We start from the raw sequence: 16506 nt of genomic DNA, 5'->3' as shown, positions 1-16506 counted from the left end.
TGCTGAAATGGATCTGAAAAATAACAGAAAGCTGCACCCTTACCTTTGAAAGTTACATATATACGTATATATTATATGTGCATGTAGGTATATATATATGGAAGCTGGGTCAGGCATCGCACTGAACTGCCTCTCTGCCTGCCTTACCTTGGCTACTGAGCTAGATTTTGTGACCTCCAAAAGTGCTATGTGCTTTCTTGAAGGTCTTGTCTGTGGAAATACAAAGGGAAAGAGGGAACAGATTTATCAAATACATGAACTGAAAGCACACAAGGCCACTGGGCTGATACTCTCGTCTCAGACAAAACTTGGTCTTTGCTGTCAACCAACTGAGATGATGTTGAAGCCAATGTTTCAAGCAAATCAGTTAGCAGACAGTGTATAGGCACTGGTCAACAGCTTCCTAGTCATGCTTCCCTCATCAGCCCACATACCATCATTCTGCCCTTGGCTTTGCTAGCTTTTTTACTACAGGCTGAGGGTAAGGGAAGTTCTAGACGTACGGCTCTGCTTTCCAGCCTGGAAGCAGTCAAACGTGGGTAAGTCTGTGGGGAAAAGCACTATGGCGTCTTATTTCATTGCGAGCCATGATACAGCTCTGCGTTTTGGACCATAAACGATAAGTGTGTCAAACACATTTGTAAGCATGCCTTCGCAGCTCGCTTGAGAACTTAAAAGCTGCTTGACGCCTGTATATGGAATAGCCTTTTTTCATTATTTGTACCATTGGCCTTAATCCAGTTCCCTGCTGTTACCTTTCTTTTCCCTTCCTGACTGTTGGACAGATATTTACAGATAATGTCTTCTGATGGCATACTAGCTCTTGCAGTTCGTTTTAATGTTGATCTTAGGAATCCCTGACCATACAAGCAGTTAAAAGTCTGATAAGGACACACAACGGGGGCAGAAAATGGGAATACTCACTTCCACAATGCTACCTGCTCACTTTGCTGTTATTAAATTGCTTTATACAAGTTTTTTCCAAATAATTCTGTGGTGAACTTATAATGGAATCATATTCTTAAGTCCCTTCAGACTCGGAAATAATTGTCATCTGTGAAGTTTTTTAATGAAATTTAACCAGTCTAAAAGTCTGTGTTCTTCCTTTCTTTTTTTTTTTGTTTTTTCCCCAGTCAGATTTTTATAAGAGTAAGACTTATGAGTGGTGGTAGAGAAAACTTTTATTTTTTAATAGAAGGGGAAGAAAAGAATAAATTGAATGAACTACCTTTGCAAACAGATCTCTCATTACAGTTGATGCTCTGGGACTATCACTAGTGTTAAGACTAATAAACAATTTGCCAATACTAAGGCAAGTTCTAACTCTCTAGCTGCTAATTATAGGTAGAAAAATTGTTTTCATTTTTAATATACTTTTCTTTCACTTATGTGCTTTTGATATCCTTTGCTGAGTGAAAAGGTAAAAATGTGCTCCATTTAAGTCCAGATAGGTAATTTTACTGTATTTTTAATCCTTTGCTCAGTATTTATTGCCTAATTTTCACTTTAATTATCTTTTTTCATATTTGAATAAGAGAAGAAGTAAAATAAATTCCAACATTAAGACTAGAGTTATCTTATGTGATACTAAGGGAAAAAAGCTTTATTTAGATCTCACATTTTTTAACCATGTGACTGGAGCTAGGCTTTTTTTTTTTTTTTAATATAGTTTCAGTTAGCTATATTTGTACTGTGGGGAAAAATACTAAAAGAAACACATCAACAACAGTCTTCAGATTTAGGTTCCTCAATTTTTCAATGCCTCGTGAAATCTCAACTATTTTTCAGATATGCTGAGCTTCCAGTAAATCAGTAACAGGGTAACCTGTGAACACCAAAAAAAAAAAAAAAATTACTTGAATGATGTCTTCCCACTAACATAGAAACCAGTTTTGTATCATTTGTTGTCTCCTTGTCTGTCTTCACTTTTAAAAACAATAATAATGAAATAAAGCATAAAAACAGACAAAAAAAATGTTTACTTGCAGTAACTAGAAGGTGTTGTTTATATTTAGAATAAGAAATTCTCTTGTACATAGTCTGTAAAGCGGTGTCAGGAACATTAGTTAGCTGATGTTTGTAAAGCTCTATACAAGTGCTGGGTGTTATCTAAATATTCATAGTCATAGAGAGCCTGATGAATTTTTGGTTTTAGAAAAAAAATGAAGATTTATTAATGACTCAGATATCTATCCTGGCAGAGAGACTGCAAGGTAGATCTACAGAAGAATGGTTTTCTGACACATTTTTAATGGACTGGGAAGGACAACATACCTCAAAAAGGGAATGCATAGCCAGGGAAGGCATTGTGGTGGAGACAAAGAAGGACAAAATCATGGAGCTGTTCCTCAGAATAATAATGCACATTGCCATTGCCCCCCCCCCGGCCCTGTACTCCCGCCATCGTTGGTGGGAATGCCACTGTGCTTGATGACAGTTGCAAAATGTGCAACTGCGACAATAGCCAACTGAAGGAGTCCAGGATACTTTCCTGCAGACAAGCATCCAGAACCATTTGAGAAGCTGTATTTTTGCTCATACCCGGCTTCCATCCACTGCTGCAGGAAGGCATGTGTTTTCCATGGACCCTGTGTTACATCTGACAGCAGATGTGAGTGTCTCAGCTAAAGAGAGAAATAGTGTATTACATATCCAATGCATTTGCATGGGCTGGCAGATATGTCATGAGACCTACGGATTATCATCTTCCTGAATGGTTACTAGGTACTCCAGTGCTCCTAAAGTGCCTCCAGACACCTGTATTTTAGCAATAGCTAGCAATCTAGTCTAAACTTAGCAGAATCATTCAGCTCCTCTAAGTGCACTCACAAGATTTCCGTTGAGTGTAATACAGTCTTGTGGTCTACATGTGATATAAACACCTCAAGACAGACACCTAGATTTAGGTGTCTTAGTCCCAAAATGAATCCCACCCAAAGAGTTTCTTCCTTGACTGAATGATCCATTGGATATCCAGTACACAGTTACTCACGCAGATACAGACTTTTTGTCTCATCTTTGTTGTTGAATCATAATAAAAGAATAAGTGTTATTAATAGAGCTCCCCTATGCAGCTTTTTTCCTGCTGGCTGCTGGCAGAGTTGTCCTGCACAGCATTTTCTGTTTAGCTGACCACCTAAGGTTTCTGTGTAATCTCCAAATCTGCTGGGTACTATAGTTCTTGGCTGCTCTGTGTGAATACTTTCTTGGTTGAACACCAGGACATGCATGAAGTCAAAGGATTTCACAATGGGTTCCTGGGCACCAGCCATGCTAGCTTATCTGCTCAATGTATTATTTTTTTTTTATTTTTTAAAAAATTCTTTGTGGAGAATTATCAGCTATAGCAGCCTTTAGTAAGAGTCAAGTTGCTTGCAAAAATGCTGTCATATTCTTATAGTGTTCTTACAGGTATGAAAAATGTTTCCAGAGGTTCTGTTTTCATCTTTTTGTTCACTATTATTTTGTCAGCACTTCTGGGCTTTGACTTGCCTATTGGGGCTGCTTTCAAAGTACCTATATGCTTCAACTATTCAAACAATATTTTATAGAAGTCTGGCTTCTAATGATTCTTCTTGAGATATGCCTGCTCATGATGGCAATCTTTGGCTAATTATAAGATTATATATAACTATTTGGGAGGATGAAGTTGCTAGAATGGGTAAGCCCTGTATTATTCACTCATGTCATATATTATAAAGGACCTGGACCTAAAAATTTGTAAGCAAAGGAACTACATCGAAAGATGAATAGGCTAAAGTGAATGTGCAGTGCGAGAGAAGGGAGAGGCTGGAGGTCTGACAAAAGTTGAATAGTTAGGAATATGTCTGCACATACCTTAGAACAAACAAACTCATTTTGAGGCGCCCATGCTCTTACTCCAATATATAAACTAATTTAAAAAAAAATATAAAAAAAAAAGTTATGTGTAATAGCAAGACAGTGACTATCTAAAAAAGACTTAAACATTTTTAAATAGATCTGTAATTATCCTATTAGTCTTCACACAGATATTAAAGCCTTATCTTTGTTGTTGTGTATGTGTAAATAGGAAGTAAATAATCTCTTTTTTTTTTTTTAAATATATCATAAGCAATCACCTTTTGTGTGGAGTAGGGAGAAGGTGTGTGAAGAGGTATGAAGAGGGAGAAGGCATAAAGGTGAGGAAGAGGAATCTATCAGAAACAGAGATACAGCCAAAGAATTATATGTAGAAAGAGTAATGTAGAAATGCTGAGACAGTGAAAAAACAGAGGAATTATTTTTTTTCTTCTCTTTCGCTAACTGAAAAAAACACCTCTCTAGTTAATTAGAAGAGAGGCACAACATCTAATAGCCAAAAACTCCCAAGTTCCAAACCTGTATCTGAAAATGACTTTGCTGCAGCAATGGGTAATTCACTTTACTCTCTGAGTTTTCCCACGTGTAATTTTGAGATAAGTATTTATCCACCTCCTAAGAGTTGTATGAGGAAAATTAGTAAATATATGTGTGTAGCTTGATGTTGAAAACTATTTTGATTTTTAAGCAGGAGTTTGTTATTTTGTCTTATACGTATTGTCTTATACGTATTGAATGTTTTTACTGTGGTTGGTGTAAACATAGTTGTGGTGTCAGACATTCTGAACCAAAACCCTCCCACAGGAACTTTTAAATGAGATTTAAATTAACCAAAGGGGATCAAACATTGTCCTCTGAATGTAATAATCTCTGCCTTGTAGAATTATGGAAAAGTAATTAAAAAGCTGAATATAAGGATCCCACATCATGTTTCCCAGTTCATTCTTGCATGTAACATTTCATGCAAATCAGATTATGTTGTTTGATTTAAAAATTACTGGGCCAGATTCTCAGCTGAACTGAAATCAGTGGAGTGGAGCTGATTTACACAAGCTGTTGGTCTGATCCATGGCATTTATTTAACTTATTCAGATGTCAAAAAGAAAAAATAAAGAAAGGGAATTTTCTTTTAATTTTACCTTTTTCTTTTTCCCCTTCAAAGTAAGATTATAGCTGTCATTCACGTAAGCAACTTTTAACTAATGAGATCCATGCAAAACTGCAAAGGGCTGGAATTTGACTTCAGGCATAACTCTGAGTAAAGAGTGTGCCCACTCCCCCCACAGCCACAGGAGGCATTGTAGCTCACAGACCCAATTCCTTCCCTGTTTCCTTTTACATCCTAGGGGTTCATAACTTACTAGTGAGGCTCAACACCCAATACCATTGCTCCCACTGTGTGTTGGCTTATTTTGGCTAGGGAAAAGGGGAAGTGAACCACTCTACTTCATCGTGCTGTCATCATATATCACTAGTTGAGAACCAGGCTCAGGAACGATGTAGAAAAATCAGTCGGAAAAAGGGAATTTGACCCTGACTGTTCTTCAGCTTCTCTGGGTTTTATTGTCGTCTTCAGATTCTATTGAAATTGAAGGATCATTATCATAGAGATTTTGGAGGGAAACAGCAAATTAGGGTCAAGTTCCCTACATGTTCCTAGAATTTAAACTCCATTTCGAAATTTGCTTTCATAATTACTGTGACTTTAATTATCATAATTTAATGGAAGAAACAAGGGGGTCCATATTGGTTAGGTGAGTTACAGAGAGAGCAAAAAAATCACATTTTGGTTTCTGGAAAATGAATAAATTCTTTATTGGATACATGTATTTCTACCTCCCTTACCCAACCCACCTCCAGTGGGATATCTTAATTATCAAAAAACACTTTTAATAAAATGTTTGTCATTCAAACATTTCCTAGTTTTACTTTTTTTTACCTTTTTTTTTTTCCTATGGGGCATCTCTTTCTAGCTAGACATTTCTAGCTCAGAAACAGGGAAGCCTAATGAATCAAACATAAGATGCAGAGATAGAAGTTCATAAATTCGAATCCATGTTTTCTTGAGACAAATTAAAGAAAATTAGACGGGTATCTGTCCAGACTTCATTTGGAAAATATATTTTTGAAGATTCTGGGGCTTCCTGTATTCCATTTACTCTGCTGTATTTGGATTAAGACAAGTAGAAAATCTTTTGTTCCAAATTATTCAACATGTCCATATGTTCTTTCCACAAAATCTTAGCTGGGACTCTTTAGCCTGGAGAAGAGAAGGTTGAGGGGGGACCTGATTAATGTTTACAAGTACCTAAAGGGTGGGTTTAAGGAGGACGGAGCCAGGCTCTTTTCAATGGTTCCCAGCGACAGGACAAGGGGCAATGGGCACAAGTTAGAACATAGGAAGTTCCGTTCAAATACACGGAAAAACTTCTTTATGGTGAGGGTGACAGAGCACTGGAACAGGCTGCCCAGGGAGGTTGTGGAGTCCCCTTCTCTGGAGATTTTCAAGACCCGCCTGGATGCAGCCCTGAGGGATGTGCTTTAGGCAATCCTGCTCTAGCAGGGGAGTTGGACTAGATGATCTCTCGAGGTCCCTTCCAACTCTGAAGATTCCGTGATTCCGTGATTCCGTTTCTGTATTTTACTATTGTGGGAAAACTGGGAAGTACTTCTTATTAGTTTTATCCTAAAACGGGGGATTGCACTGGGAAAGGAAATCAATATATATAGGTATGAATCTTCACATAAATCTGTTAGAATAGAGAACAATCTGCATGTATATTTTCACGTTGAGAGCTATGGAGTTCACACAGCTGAATGAAATACTTCTGGAATGTATTTGTAAATAAAAACAATTTTCTTATGAACTGTATGTCAAGTAGTAGCTTGAATGTAATTATACTGATTGCTACCTCTGGAATTTCATTTCCCTGAAATATATTTTTTTTTTCTGTCAGACTGTGAAGTACAGTTGCAGCACCAAGAAGGAATGATTTCTGGACCATGTCTGAATCTGGGGACCGATCGGTGCATCTGAGCTCATGGTGCATGCTGTGGCCATGTCACACACCCACCCTCTATATCCTGGCTGTTACAAGAAAGAAACATGGATATCATTGACTCATAGAATCATGGAATAGTTTGGGTTGGAAGGGACCTTTAGAGATCATCTAGTCCAACCTCCCCTGCAATGAGCAGGGACATCTGCAACTAGATCAGGCTGCTCAGAGCCCTGTCCAGTCTGACTGAATGTTTCCAGGGGTGGCGTGTCTACCATCTCTCTGGGAAACTCATTCCAGAGTCCAAGGCTTTTTCTTAAGCAGGTCCTCATGGAGACAGCCAGCCTGGTTCATCAGGAAAGTTTCCAGGATTGTTCCTGTAATTTGGAGGTGAATGAAAATCTCAAATCCACTAGACAGGGACGTAGAATAGTTGTAGTTGTTTAGATTTGCTCTGAAACACCAATTAAGTAATTGTAACCTCTTCATGTCTTAATTGTAACCTCTTCATGTCTCAAAGTTCAACGCAGAAATAGGAATAGCAGTAACAGCTTTCTCTCTATTTTGTCTTTTCTCTGTATTTAAACAGTTACCTTAAGATTTTGTATCCAGAGGAGCATGCATATGTGTGTGTATGCACATATGCGTGCATAGGGCTAGAATAATAGTGCTGCAGCAGACATTTTTAGAAATCAAATTAGATAGAAATATTTATTAGTATGGGAAACAAATAATTTTTGTCCAATTGTAAAAAGTGCTTTTTGTACTGACTGTTGGTACTTTGGCCACATGAGGTAGATCCATGTTAGTAAGATGAACATGGCACAGACTTGTGCAGTGGTGTTGAATCATGCATATAGGTTTCTTAAAGACCTTGTAAGGATTCATCCTTACACGTTTGTGGAACCATATACTGTTCTAATGGCGCTGTCTTTGCTTTAGGTAAAAATAGTAGAAAAAAAAAAATACATCTTTTGAAGAGTATTTATTATCTTGTTTGTCTTGGAAAACAATTTTTCCTACAGCCGTCACAGTTACAAAAATAGTAAATGATTGTACTCATACCACCTACTAGAGGTGTCAAATATAAGCATTACAGATATTTTTTCACCCCAAGTCAAATTAAGAATGAGATTTCTGGATTGCCTTGGCTAATATTTGCATACCTGGCCTGCTCTACTCTACTGTCAGTGAAAAGAAAAACATTCAAAACCTAAATCAAGCAAACAGCAAACAGCTTACTTTGGGAGTCTAACTTAAATATCACTCTTGTTCTCTCCATTGACTCCAGAGTCAGTAGATAAGCCAAGTTGAAAGACTTTTTTCCCAGAAATCTGTCATCAGATGCTTAACTAAAACATCTTCAAAAGACTAAATACCATCTACGACAACTTTTCTTCCTGCCTAAGGGCTTTTTGAGTTTTGTTTTAACTTATTTTTTAATAATCTGGTTATGGCATGTCTCATATTAGCTGGCACACTGACAAATGCCCAGTTCCTGAGTTTTAATCTTCCCAGGCAAATCACTGGTATGTACAGGAAAAAATAGCACAGTTATTTTCTTATTTATAGTAAAGCAATAATTTCATTCAATACAGAATGATTTGCATTTAACTAAAAATGTTTTAAAATGTGTAAATTCTACTGACATTTCTCTTCTTAATTTTGATGTTAAAACCTTGTCTTTAGGAGAATCACATAGCTCTTTTCCTCCTATTTTTGTGGAGTACACACTATTGTTTGCTACTAAAAAGAAAAGCTGGATGGTTGATCCAGCTGTTAAATCATGTCTACAACGTATCATAAACAGCCAAAAGACATAAAGCAAGAATCTAATTGACCAATACTTGGGTAGTGTGTGACATTATGTAGCTGTTTTAGCTGGCCTTGTAACATCATAGAAATCTATAACTTCATACTTCATGAGTCAGAATCAATAAACCTGCCATTACAGACTCCAAAATCAATCTTGCCTTACATGCTCCCCTCCTTTACTTCTTCCTCTTTTTCCTTTTACTTCCAGCAAAAAATTCAATCTGCTATGAGAATTTAAAATCTTTTGATCCAAGTAAAACAGATTAATTAGGAAAGTGGTTTCTATGGGCAAAATCACTTACCACCCTCTTCAGGGCAGAGTGTTGAAACAATACTTCAGAGCTGGCATCTGCTCCCAATTCCATTGTAGCCATAGGTCCTCATTCCTCTTTCATTTTTTATGCTATTGTGGCTTAAGTTTAACATTCTCAGCTTTAGGCAAATGAAGATTTCAAGTAAAACTGAGAAGCCAAGCCCTAATTTATCCTATAATGTCTGCAATTTCTCTGTTCTTTCTGAGAACTCATTTTACAATCCTGATCTCCAATATTATGATCTCTATCTTTCCCATCCTACTGTACTTTTTACCCTCCCCCCTCTGCCTCCCCCAGTTCAGGACTCCAACCTGAAGGTGTTACACTTCATCTACTTACCTCCTTAACAATGTACCCAGATGTCTTAAAGCCTCTACCATACAAATGCCATTGATCTACCCCAAGAATTTCATAGGCTCATTGAAAAAGCAACGCTTTTCAAAAGTATTGAAAAGCTGCTGTCATTCTAAAAATGTTACTACAGTAGTTGTGTCATGAGAACAATTTGTGTAATGTCTCTTTGACCTTGTAGCACATGCTAGATGATTTTAAATCCTTACCCTTTCAGGAAGGAGGTGTAAGCTCCTTCAGAGCTATAGAGAAAGAGGACATTCATGGGAAGAGCATCCCTGGATCTTTGGAAGTCCAAGAATTCACTTACCCCCATATTCTTAAGGTTTGTCCTGGTTATCAAAGAAAAAGGGAAAGAAAAAAGTGAATATTGCCACCATTTAAATGACTAAAATGATGGTAAAAACTACACGTATGTTCCTTTCATAGGGGATTTTGCTGTTCACTCAGAGCAAATCTAGTTATTTTGTTGCTAATGGCTTGGCTTGCCATTTAAGTGTCTGAAAGAATAAGCTCCAAGGAAGTATATGAACTATATATGAAAACAGTTTTAACAGGTATAAATGTGGTTAAAAAAAAGGTAACCTGTTTGAATAGGATAAGCCAAAATCTAAAAAGCAGACAAGAAAGATGATATGATCTTCGATTTGATTTACTTATAAAGTATGTCATTTCAGTATTCTTCACTAAAGCAATTCTGATAACGGATCTAAGATTTTATCTTGCACAATGAATTTACAAATAGTATGCTTTGTACATCATATAGCTCCTGGCACTAACTGAACCCCAACAATCTGAATACTAATCTCTTCTCAGCACAGATTTCCTGTATTTTCCTCATTATTTATTTATATTTCCAAATAGCCCAGACACCACTTGGGATGTGGTTTAATAACCCTAGCTCATACTATTGAGCTATTAGTGTTCTTGTAGAGAGCGTTTTTTGGCATCCATTTTGCTGTGTCAACCCACTGGAGCACTTAACAAAGGTTGGTAAATGAGAAGTTTGAGAAGGGAAGGAGAACAGTTAGCAGGTGTCATGCATTTGCAGAACTGCACTTGCTACTCTGAACATGTAATATGAGAAAGATATTTGCTTAAAATGGCAGAGAAGAATGAAAAAAATTATGATATATGGCAATTATATTTTTTTCTTGGCATTTTTTCACAGGTTCTGGCATCAATTTTGACCATTTATAGGGAGGGCAGAGCAGTTCCTCCACACAAGATGCCGTGTCATCCTTAATTGGCTTTTCTGATCTTTCCGAAAAGGGGATGTGGATTCTTTCCAAGATTAATGACTGTGCATCTGTTAGTATAACACCGAGGCAGATTTGTGATCAATAGACCTACACATGTATCTGAAGAGATCAGTGAATGAATCTAATCACATAATTACAAAAAATGGGCCATTCTACAAGTCATCTGTGTCTCTTAATTTTGATGGTATTTGATTCTGCTATGATGTTTTAAATGCTCGAAATATCATCCTTCCCTTCCCTTCCCTTCCCTCCCCCTCCTCCTTCCCCTTCCCATTCCCCTTCCCCTTCTCCTTCCCCTTCCCCTTCCCCTTTCCTTCCATTTCTCCAAAGCTATTTCTTAACGAGAAAGAATAACTAATGAAAGAACAGTCATAAATCATGACTTCCTATAGCTGAACAAACAATTGAAAGAAAATTGCAGAGCATTTAATGAATTTTTGAAATTCTCTCTCCTGTCTGATAGAAAGATTGCCTTGAGAATGGCTCCATGTCTTATAATTTCTGGATTGACTGACTTCCCTTCCTCTAATTGTCCACCAATAGTAGTACTGGGGTTGCTATACAGATTTCTAAAAGTGAAAACTATATTGACAAAAGATTCTGATGTGTTTTGAGCTTTCTTTATTGTGACAATATCTGAAAGCTAGAGGAAGTATGATTCTAGTCAAATTAAATGAAAGATCTCTACTTAATTGCATGAACACAGAGCAGAACTTGTACCAACCAGTCCTCAGTGGACCACAAGCAGGTTCTCCTTTAAACCACTATGGAAGCTCTTCGGATTATAGAAAAATTTTAGTACAGACCACGTTTGTTCTATTTTCAGTTGTGCTACCAAATACTGGCAATGCAAGCATAGAAAAAGAAGGAACAGTGTAACACTGTACATTTTAACAGCAACGTATGCAACAAGATTAATTTTAAAAAATGACGAGAAGTCTTGCTCTCTTATGTATGATACTATGGACTCTATGCAAATAAAGTTGCCACTGAAGTACACTGCCTGAGAAACAACTTCAGAGAACTTCACTGCCAACTCACACCTATACTTCCATTTGGTATGCATCATTCCTTTCTTGCACAGAAGAGGAAAGTGCTAAAATAAAATTTTGTCTTAATGCTGTAGGGATGAACTAATTGTCTACATTGGATTAAAAATCTGAGCTCAAAGAGAGCAAAAGGCGCTTGCAGATCTCAATATTTTCCCTTCACACCAAAACACAAACCATCACTAGTTATGGTCATCAGACAATAACTTTAGATGTTTTCCCACTCTGTTAGTAATGTGAGAAAAAGCCTTTGAAAACACATCTCTAACCTTACACGTACATAATAAAGGCAATGAACCAACATGGCTAAGCAATAGGTATTTTGTTTCTTTCAAGACACTTAATGGTTTTGTGAAAAAAAATACCGTCATCTCACTTTGCACAGGAGGAGGAGGCAATTATGCTTTTCAGTCAATGAATACATGAGAAACTGCATATGTATATGAATTCTGATATTCCTTGTGAGTTGTTTTGGCCACAGAAAAGGGTTAATTCATACCCAAATGAACATACTATGCCACTAACAGTGACTTATCTGCTTGTAAGAAACAATAATTCAAAGGAGGCGAAGAACAGGTCCAGCCGAGCATTCTGAAGCTGTTATCACTAATTAAATAATAGTATTAAGCTAGAGTCATTTGTCAGATTATAAAACGGTAAACCCACTGACATAACACCAGTAAGAAAAAGGTCAACGAGACAAGTAAAACTGAATTATAAGGGAGTAGTTTGTTTTTTTTCTCCAGTACTACACAGCAAGGCTTTTCAGTGAGGCTAATCTTTATCATCATTTCACAACATGAGGAACCTTTTATTTTTATGCCAGCTGTACTGATACCTTGTACCAAGGTTTGATAAAGCCTTAACTACTTTCAAGAACAGCAAGCATTTGGCCTCCGTGCGTTATTTTTTTGACCCCTTGTGGTGGCCGGCTTTTAACTTATAACCACGGTTCTTCAGAGTAGTGTTATCAGTTTTCTTATGTTTGGGGGAGAATCTTGATGAGAGTGAAGTTTCATCACTTCTCCCTGAGGATCTGGCTTTTTTCAAAATGTAAGTTATAATGCTTCACACGTTGTCCCTGGCAGGACATTTCCTGAAGAAAAATGTCAAGATTTGCAATATGAAAACAGTTTCCCACCTATTGAAATTGCAGTGGTGAAGACATGAAAAATATTTAACTTGTCAGAGAAATCATATAGAGAGATTCTCTTTGCCAGTGGTAGGTTCAGATTTGTAAGCGTGTGAGTAACTGCTGCTGACCTTCCTGAGCCTGCTCAGGAACTCAAAGGTCAGCATGGGTTTATGTGCTACACAGAGTAACTGATACCTACCAAGATAACTGTAGCGGCTTATTTTTTACTTAATACCTACAACTTGTACTCTATATCTTCATTTTTTTCAGAACAGTATCCCTGCACAACTGTATGAAAAGAGGAACTGCCTCTCTGATTCTCATCTGGGAGGAGTTAATATTTTCGTTCTTCCTCCCGCATCATTTTGTCAAATGAGCCATTAAAATGACATGCAAGAGCTTAAAGTTAGAAGTGCTCTAAATTATGTATTTCCAGTGATACTGCTCTGCACAGCTGCCTGGGAGATATGAGCTCGATTTCACATCCCAGTCTCATATTCCTGCCCATTTAAACAGAAAACCCATGAATAGTAACTAGTAATTAATAATCCTCTCCAACTTGTCATCTCCCTCAATCCCTGAGAGAGATATTGCTTCCCCCATCAGCACAATAGAAACTGTAAAGAAACAAAAATACAGTTGTGGATGGTATTATCTTTTCTGTGGCACAAATTATCGCTTGAAGTTGAAGAAAAACCTCTGACCATAAAATGAGTTAATGTGTCCTCCCTTCTTCTCCCCTATTACCCCTCCGCCTCCCTACTAAGACCCTCATTGGGTCTGAAGAGTTAATATAGAAGAAAACTCCACACTTTTTTGCTCAGAGAAGCAGGTTTTGGGTGCCATTTATGGTAATGAGAGACCAGGTTTTGATCTGCCTCATTGATCTATCCATTCTTGTTCCAGTATTAGATATTGGTCCCCAGCACCGATGTCTGTGGTATCCTGCAACTATGCAACTATGTCATCGTGGGAGAAACTCTATTCCAGAATATAAAATAGACCCAGAATAGACCAAACACTTTCTGTCCAAGTATGGTAAGACTAAAACTCCAAATATGTCACTGACTACCCTACTTTTCTGAAGACCACCAAATCCGAAGGAAGGTTTGAGCTTGTATTGCTAGTTCACAAAACCAGTAGCTTGCAATACTGAATGATTATTCTTCATAGGTAGATGTAAGCACATTTGAACATTGCAAGGTAATTATTATGTTTTTAAAGGAAAAAAACTTCTTTGTTGTATGCAATATAAATACTTATATATATTGGTTTTTATATATAAATATTTATTAATGTGTATAAAGGTCGTAGGATGCTGGCTTGTGCTGTCATCAGGTTCATTCTTATCATGTTGCATGGTCCACAACTGAATTTTCAATAGATTTCTCTGCTGAATGTTTTGAGCCATGTACCACTGGGATTCCATATGTATACAGCAGTCTGCCAATGCACAGTGAATTGCAAATTTGGGAATTTAATAAGACCATCATGAAATTGCAGGGAATATTTCATGAAAAAGACTCACTATTTAAGAACCACATCATGCCCACAATATTTTACATATTTGTGAAAAAGGTGATTTGGGTATGAAAATATATCATGCTGTAACATTTTGAATAATTCTGACTGAAAAAAGTATGAGTTGAATAGATAGTCCTAAATTTAGCAATAATATATAGATTTTTGGCAAAAAATGGAGCAAAGAAAAAGAGTGTACCTTTAAGAATATTTATGACATCTGCCTTATTTTTCATTTCAAGGTCTCAAAGTGGTTTATAAACATCAATTAAATCACACTTGTCTCCTCGTCTACTTCAAATGACTAAAGTGAAGTTCAGAGAGATTAAAGGGTTTATTTATAATAAAATAGTAAATCAGTGGTAGAGCTAAAAATAGAATTCAAGAGTTTGGATGAGAAGAACGTATTATGCAAAATTTTCATAATGAAATAAAAAATGTCTTAAATAACAAGGAGTTTGTTTGTTATAGATTCATAATTGGATCCAATCTAGTGAAAACAACATTTACATGCTAGTGGGAACAAAATTTATCTTTGTGATGGAAGTATTCAAATCATATTTGGGACTGTTTTCCAGTAATAACATGCCTGTTTGTGGGTGAAAATAGATTCTTGAAACTAGTTTGTACATCAAAGAACAAGTGAGAATTTATGGGTTTATATATCCATATCTATGTATATGTGTACCAATATATTTATAATTATATATACATATAGCCAATAAAATCCTGTTAGTAAAGCTACAAATACAGAAAGAACAATGGGACTGAAAATGTTACAAGACAAGGACAATTTTCATGCAAAACTACATCAAATCAAAACGGCAAATGTAATCCAGCTGTAATCCTGACCATGAACCCAGAGAGAGAAACTGATAAACTGCATTATTTCAATTGAAAACTTATTTCAGTTTTCAGACATGTGACCAGTTGTTTTGTAATAGCTATGATTTCTTTTTAGAGAGAGCATTCGTTCTGCAAGTAATGGCAAGTAATGGCTGAAATTAAAACAATATTTAGAAAAAAAAAACAATATTTAGGATAAAAAAATATTTAGAATATTTATTGTTTTCTATACTGACAACACCAAAACCCACTGAAACCTTTGGTGAACTTAAAACTAAAGTTTCAGCATTTCACAAGCTTCATGATGTTTTTGTTCTTGGAGATTTATTTGGCTATATTATATCTGGCACTAGGTGGTGAACAACTAACAACATAGCACAGTGGTGACTGCACGACGCTGTCTCTGTTCTCACTGTGAGCTGGGCAAAGATTCCTATTTTATGCATCCTTGACAATTTATTCCGGTGTTGGAAAAATAGTCTACTAAACTTGTGACACACTGACAACAACGAAAATAATATTCATCAAGAAATCTTTCCGTCTTGTTAGTTTTGGAAAGTTATCTGAGAAGTTAGATGTGTAAAGCAGACGTCTTGGTGATTGTGTGGGCTTATCTCATCGAGGCCTCCCGGAGTCAGCTCAGCACCCGAGTGTCAATGGCCTCAGCTGCAGATACTGGGTAAGGATTTCAGTGTGTTATATTACAATCTCCCTTACACCTTGTCATTTCTATCTTTCACACATTTTGCTTGTTTCATATCTCAGTAAAATTTCAGCTTCCCAGGCAAGTGCCAGCTGCTGCTGCAATATGGCTGGCACCGTCAGCCTGATCCCACCACAGTCAATGAGAAGATTCTCATTGATTTCATGAAAATCTGGATCAAGGTTTTAGTGTGGAACAAAGCTCATTCGAGACCATCTTTTGTAACACCCCCAGTAAATTCCTCTGCCATACTCTTGGTTAGATAGCAAGCTCAAAATCAAATTCCTGCTTCCCAGACCCAAACAGCTGGACACAAGACATTTCTGATCCACCTGCAAAACTCAGCAGAAGTCAGTAACGCTTCTTTACAGGGGCAGGAAAGTGAACAGATGTGTTGGTTTTTTGGTTTTGTTTTTCTTTGCTGCTGCCTGCAAGTCTTTGTCAATTTAATCAACTAATTATTATTATAGGTTATTTGATAATATCCAGAAGAAGAGGTTGGTATGTTTCAAGGGTCCCAGGTGAGTCTTGTTCTACATGAAGGGAAATATATAGAATCATAGAATGGTTCGGGTTGGAAGGCACCTTAAAGATCACCTAGTTCCAACCCCCTGCCACAGGCAGGGACACCTCCCACTAGACCAGGCTGCTCAAAGCCCCATCCAGCCTGG

This window comes from Rissa tridactyla, chromosome 3 (assembly GCF_028500815.1).
Source record: "Rissa tridactyla isolate bRisTri1 chromosome 3, bRisTri1.patW.cur.20221130, whole genome shotgun sequence".
NCBI classification, from domain to species: Eukaryota; Metazoa; Chordata; class Aves; order Charadriiformes; family Laridae; genus Rissa; species Rissa tridactyla.
This window is presented reverse-complemented; position numbering follows the sequence as displayed.